A 7,365-nucleotide genomic window follows, 5' to 3' on the forward strand; every position below is an offset into this window, starting at 1 on the left:
ATGGGTGGAGCCCTCCGTGGACTCGCGGAACCGTTACCCTCCATGGGTTGAAGTCTCCATCAACGTGGATGTACGATAGCACCACCTATCGGAACCACAACAAAAACATCAGTGTCTCCAATTGCGTTTGAATCCTCCAAACCCTTCCCTTTACATTCTTGCAAGTTGCATGCTTTACTTTCCGCTGCTCATATACTCTTTTGCATGCTTGCTTGAATTGTGTGGAGATTGCTTGACTTGTGCTAAGATAGCTAAAATCTGCCAAGAACTAAAATTGGGAAAAGGCTAGATTTTTATTTGGTTAAGTAGTCTAATCATCCCCCCCCTCTAGACATACTTTCGATCCTACAAGTGGTATCAGAGCTTTGGTCTCCATTTGCTTTGATTTCCATAGCTTTTGGTTGTCATAGCCTTGGTTTCACAACCTAGGAGAGTATGGCGTCTAGCGAGGGAAATTATCACCGTAGAGGTCCTTACTTTGATGGCACTAATTTTGCTAGTTGGAAGCATAAGATGAAAATGCATATTCTTGGACATAACCCCATCGTTTGGGCTATTGTGTGTATTGGCTTGCAAGGTGAATTCTTTAACGGGAAACAACCGAACCGTGAAGCCACCGCGGAAGAGTTGAAAATGCTGCAATAGAACGCTCAAGCTTGTGATATCCTCTTCAACGGATTGTGCCCCGAAGAATTCAACAAAATCAGCCGTCTTGAGAATGCAAAGGAAATTTGGGATACTTTGATTGATATGCACGAAGGTACCGACTCCGTCAAGGAATCCAAATTGGATGTGCTTCAAAGTCAACTTGACAAGTTCAAAATGAAGGATGGTGAAGGTGTCGTTGAAATGTACTCTAGGCTTGCTCTTATCACAAATGAGATTGCCGGCTTAGGGAGTGAAGAGATGACCGATAGATTCATCATCAAGAAGATCCTAAGAGCCTTGGATGGAAAATATGATACCATGTGCACATTGATCCAAATGATGCCAAATTATAAAGATCTCAAGCCAACGGAAGTCATCGGAAGAATTTTTGCTCATGAGATGTCACTCAAGGATAAAGAGGAACTTCACAACAAATCAAGTGGTGCTTACAAAGCCTCATGTGAAGCCCCCACATCATCGAGTGAGAAACAAACCTTCAATGAAGAATTGAGCTTAATGGTGAAGAACTTCAACAAGTTCTACAAGAGTAGAAGCAAAGATAGAAGCTCCAAGTCAAGGTCCTACAATGACAAAAGATCTTCTAGTCGAGAGCGAAACTGCTACAATTGTGGAAGGCCCGGACACTATTCCAATGAGTGTACGGCCCCCTACAAGAGAAGAGAAGATTCTCCCAAGAGAAGAAGTAGAAGAGAAGAATCACCATCTAGAGAAAGAAGGAGTAGAGATGATCGTTATGAACGAAGACCCTCACGGAGAAGCAAGGATTCGGAAAGAAAGGACAAGTCATCAAGGAGCTACACAAAACGAAGACATCAAGCTCATGTTGGTGAATGGGTATCCGGCTCCGACTCTGACTCTGACAACCACTCCGAGAGAAGCTATCACTCCGACTCCAAATATACTCAAGATGAAGGTGTTGTCGGTCTAGCACTTGTGACAACCAACTCCTACGACATATTTGACTCACCAAATGAAGGAGTTGGAACATGCTTCATGGCTAAAGGCCCAAAGGTATCACACCCCGAGTATGTTAATTTCAATAGTGATGAAGATGACTTGTTAGGTGATGATGATTTACTTGTTGACAACTCTAGTGATGAATACTGTGATGAAACGTCAATTAATCATGCTAATCAAGATAAAACGAATGACAATGATAAGGAGAAGATTGAGTCTCTAACTAAAGAACTAAACACTCTTAAGTTAGCTCATGAAACTATCTTAGGAGATCATCGAGAACTTTTAAGGACTCATGAGAAATTACGCTTTGAAAAGCTCAACCTTGAGCAAGAGCATGAGTTCTTAAAAGCAATCAATGATGATCTTCGTAAGAAAAGTTCTTACATTGCCAAGCGTTTACTCTTATCCACTTACATGCCTCAAGTCAAGTCTAGTAACAAGAACAAGAAAGATTCTTCCTCTAGTAGTAACAATAATCATGCTAAATCCAATATTGTTGCTTCTAGTAGTTCTCTTGATTCCACTAATGATTCTCTTAGCCAAGTTACACTTGAGCAAGAAAATAGCTTATTGAAGGGAATTATAGAGAAAGGTGTTTACAAGAGCCTTGCCGGAAGTAAGCAATTCGAGGAAATTGTACGCAAGAAAGGAAGGCACTCGAAGAATCAAGGTGTTGGTTTTGAACGAAAGTTCAATGCCAATGGAGTTGAGTGGGAAGAAGATCAATACCCCAAGACGAAGTTTGTTCCTCAACAAGAGAAGTATGATCCTACTTCTTTCAAAGGGACACAAACTCAAGATGATCTTCCACCACAAGACCACAAGCAAAAAGGCAAGGACAAGCTTCAAGAGGAAATTGATGCATTTGAAGAAGCTCCTAAGGCCTTGGTCAAGTGGGTTCCCAAGACTACTTCAATCACTTCATCAAGTACAACTACAACACCGAGGATTCCCATCAAGATGGTGTGGATCCCGAAGAAGAAGAACTAGAGAGTTCTTGAGGGTGACTCCGCCAACATACTTCACTCTTATCATCTTGGCAAGAACAAGTGCAATCAACTTCCACATCTTGCACTAGTTCAAGGAGTCACAAACCCTCTTGTTGGTAAGACAAGGGACAAGGTAACCTAAAAGCTTTCATAGACATCATCTTGTGTGTGCATCACTTTATGTCTATGGATATCCTTGTTTGTTCCTTGTGGGACTAACCCGTGTAGGTATTGAAAGTGCAACTCACTCCAATGGATAGCTCCAAATGATCTACATCAACATTGAGCATCCACATCTTCAACATCTACATGAAGTCATCATCGACAAAACCCAAGGTTAGTTCATCCCTCTTAGGGGGGATCTCACATCTAGGGGAGCTTTACTCTAAGAATTGAGCTAAAGAAACTCTAATGGTGTGAACACAACAATGCTTTATGTAAAAGTGGTAACCCCACTTGTGCTTAAACGATGAGTATGACCTATGATCAAATGTTCTCATTTGACTCCTAAGTCAATATACTCATATATAGATGACCTAGTCATCGCAAATTGTTTGATAGATGCTAGAATTGGTTGTGCATGCTTTGCCACATATTTCAATTGCCATTTTATTGTGTGAGCATGTTGATTGCATATTTTACTCATTCGAGGACATCCACTTGTTGTTTTGATTGATTGGTTTTCTTTTCTTTTGCCAAGTGGATGGACAAGAATGCCTAAGAACCCTCTCTAGCCATCTATGCTTTTCTCGTCTCAAACTCTATTCATGCTACATCACAAAATTTGATCAAGTCAGATTCGAACCACTCTGTGTGAGGAGCACTCAGAGTCCCCGATTCGTCATAGACTTAAACTTCCAAAACTTCTTTGTGCGTTTCGGTCTGACCGATTCATCCATTTCGGTCATACCGAGATCACTAAGTCGATCTAAGTTTTCAATCTCGGTGCAACCAATTTGAACCTTTCGGTCACACCGAGTTTCAGTAACTGCTTGCAGTTATGAATCTCAGTGCCACCGAGTTGTTCCACTCGGTCACACCGACAGGGTCGAGCTATATATATCCATGGGCAAAACTTTTGGAAATTTCTCCGAAGTCTTTTCGCCCGCGCTTAGCCCGCTCTGCCTCCAGGGTCTTCGGATCGTCCTCTTCGTCGCCAGTTGCCTCCTGCCATTGGTCTCCGCCACCGTCAACAGAAATCATTCCCGCCGTTGCCGCCGTAGCAAGTTCATCGCCGAACTAGGGTATGAACTTGATCACTGTGCTATCCTCAATCCGATTCCTAGAACATTGTGTTTGCCATGAATCTTGCCACGATTGAAACGATCTTATCCAGTCAAAACACTCCGTAGATTAGAGTTGAATTGAAAATTTAGGGTTAGGTTTCCGCCGAAACCATCTCGGACCATCCGAGTTGTGGAACTCGGTACCACCGATTCGGCTCAGGGCCATTGCACATGAGATTCTCGGTCTGACCGAGAATTGAAAATCGGTGTGACCGAGCTCAGGACTTTGTGAAACCCTAGCAGTCTCGATGCCATCAAACTGTGACTCGGTCTGACCGAGTTCACCAGTTTTGGGTCCAATAGCTGCTTCGGTATCACCGAGTTTACAAATCGGTTGATCTGAAATGCTTTCTGAGGAAAACTAAAACTAAGTTTTTGATTCATTCTTTTGCAAAAACCTCTGTATTTTGTGATGCTCATCCACTCTACCTCATCTATAATCTATTCACAGGGTCAGCTGTCAGTGTTTGCATCATGTCTGATCAGAGTGACAGTCAGAACAAGGAAGAGGAGCAGGTTCACATGAGTGAGGGCTCTAGTCCCTCTAGCAGCTCAGATGATGGAAGCAGGAGCACTCCCAGGAACTTGCCCAAAGCTGCCACCAGAACAAGGAAGAAGACAACTTCAGAGTCTGAGGATGAAGACTATGTGGGCACTGAGGATGATGCCACATCAAAGAAGAAAGTGCTCAAGAAGGAGTACAGCTCAGCTGCAGTTAAGCCAGGGATGAAGATCAAAAGGCCAGCAGGATTTCTATGAGACAATTTTGTTGTACAAGAAGCCTATAGTGTGTGATATGAGGTGGGTCGACTGGACCTACATGAAGGAGAATGAAGAACACTATCCTGGAGTGTATGACAGCTTCAGTGCATGTGGAGTTGCAGACTTTGTTGGGCAGAAGCTCACAAACTGGAATGATGAGCTCATTATGCAATTCTACTCCACAGCCCATTTCTACCCAGATGGAAGGATTGTCTGGATGTATGAAGGTATGCGGTACTAGTCCACAGTTGCTGAATGGGCGAAGTTGATCAATGCCCCAAAAGAGAGTGAATATGACTTGGATGTCTATGCCAACAGGAAGAAGGATCACAACACAATGGCACACATGTACAAGGAGATCCCAGATGCTGCTCTTGAGACACATAAGTTTGGATCTGTACATTACCTTCTGTCAGGCTTGCCAACCATCAACTGGATCCTCAGGCACACTCTCTTGCCAAAGTCAGGTGATCACAAGATGATTAGAGGCCATGCAATTAACTTGCTTCACATCTTTGATGTCCCACAGAAGTTCAAAGTCATGAGCCTAATAGTTGAAACTATCAAGAGGACAGCTGCAGATCAGAAGAGGAGTTGTGGGTATGCCCCACAGATCCAGGAGCTGATCAACTCCAAGATAGGCACCGGTACATATCTGCTGGACAAGGAGCACATGCCTATCTATCCAGACTTCGAGGACAACATTGTGGTTATGAATGAGGATGAACCATCTTTTGTGCACGCACACGCCAAGAAGGAGAAGGCAAAAGCTGAAAAGGCTGCAAGGATGCCAACTACTGAAGAAGCATCTCAGTATCTCCTGAAGAGCAAGCAAGATCAGCTTGGCTACCTGATTGCATCCACTCTGAGGATTGAGAAGGGACTGGCCACCCTGACTCAAAACCAGGAGAGCTTGGAAAGAATCGTGGAGCAAAAATTCTATGACTTGGATGTGAAGGTAACTGAGATTCAGTCTGTTGTGGAGCAACTTCAAGATGATATGTAGGAGAGGAAGGGCAAGACAACCACTGATGCATTTGCCAGAGTGCCTAGAGCTCAGAGGTCTGTTGCAGTGCCTGTTCCAGACACCAGAGCCACGTCATCTGCACCAGCTACAGCTTCAGTGCCACCAGCTCCAGCACCAACTCCTTCAGCTCCATCCACATCAACTGAAGTCTTCGTCCAAGGAGCCATCTCTATGCCACCACCTGAAGACCAAGCTTGAGAGACATTTTAGTGTTATGCATTTTCTATGAACTTTTTGGTAACTTGTTGCCAAAGGGGGAGAAACATGTATAGATCATAGGCTTCGAGACAGAGCGTTGCTTTTTATTCTCTCTTGCTTTGGTGGTTGAAATTTGTTTACTTTTGATTGCTTGAGATACTATGCTATTATCTATGAGACATTGATGATCATGTGGTTGATCATAAGCTACACTTATGCTTGTTAGATGATATTATCTTACTTATCCTTATATGATCATTCACTTTGCTTGGTGATGAGTGCATGTATTCAATCTTTATTATTTTGAGCGCTCCACCAAGATGTATGTGACATGGAAGAGTAACCCATGATCCTAACTCATTGTGCATTTGCAGTCCAAAGCAAATCTTAAGATATGCACAAATTTAGGGGGAGCTCTTGCTTTTCACATACTTCTCAAAGTGACAATATCTTTCACTCTTATTATCATTTGTCGAAGCTTTGATCTATATGTTGTCATCAATTACCAAAAAGGGGGAGATTGAAAGTGCAACTATCCCTGGGTGGTTTTGGTAATTCCTAACAACATATAGCTCACTGAGCTAACATTATTCCAAGATTAATATTTCAGGAAAAGCTCAATGAATGGCATGGCATGGATGAGGAAAGTGGATCCCTCAAAATTCTAAGGACAAAAAGTTTGGCTCAAGCTTGAAGCTCAAGACTCTACATTTTATATTTTAGTGATCCAAGATCACATTGAGTCTATAGGAAAAGCCAATACTATCAAGGAGGGATGAGGTGTTGCTTAATGGCTTGCTTGCTCAAAATGCTTAGTGATATGCTCCAAAATCCTCAATTACCTTCCCACATCCACATATGACCTAAACCAAAAGTCAAACTCGGCCCCACCGAGTCTTTCTATCCGGCGCCACCGAGTTTCAAATGTCATAGCCACTGCCACAAACCCTAGGCAAATCGGTCTCACCGATAGGGATCTCGGTCTCACTGAGATGGGATTGTAATCCTCTGTTTCCCTTCGTAACATTTCGGTCTTACCGAGATGAGCGATCAGTCCCACCGAGATTGCAATGTAAACTCTCTGTTTCCCTTTTGTAACACTTCGGTCTCACCGAGATGAGCGAATCGGTCCCACTGAGTTTACCTGACGAACTCTCTGGTTAGCTTATTAACAAAATTGGTCCCACCGAGTTTGTGTAACCGGTCACACCGAGATTACATTATGCCCTAACCCTAACCATATCGGTCCTACCGAGTTGCATCTCAGTCCCACCGAAAATCCTAACGGTCACTAGGTTTGCTGAATCGGTCCGACCGAGTTTAACCATTCGGTCCCACTGAGTTTGGCAAATTGTGTGTAACGGTTAGATTTTGTGTGGAGGCTATATATACCCCTCCACCCACTCTTCATTCGTGGAGAGAGCCATCAGAACATACCTACACTTCCAATACACATTTTCTGAGAGAGAACCAC

The sequence above is a fragment of the Triticum urartu genome, chromosome 7 (assembly GCF_003073215.2).
Source record: "Triticum urartu cultivar G1812 chromosome 7, Tu2.1, whole genome shotgun sequence".
Lineage (NCBI taxonomy): Eukaryota > Viridiplantae > Streptophyta > Magnoliopsida > Poales > Poaceae > Triticum > Triticum urartu.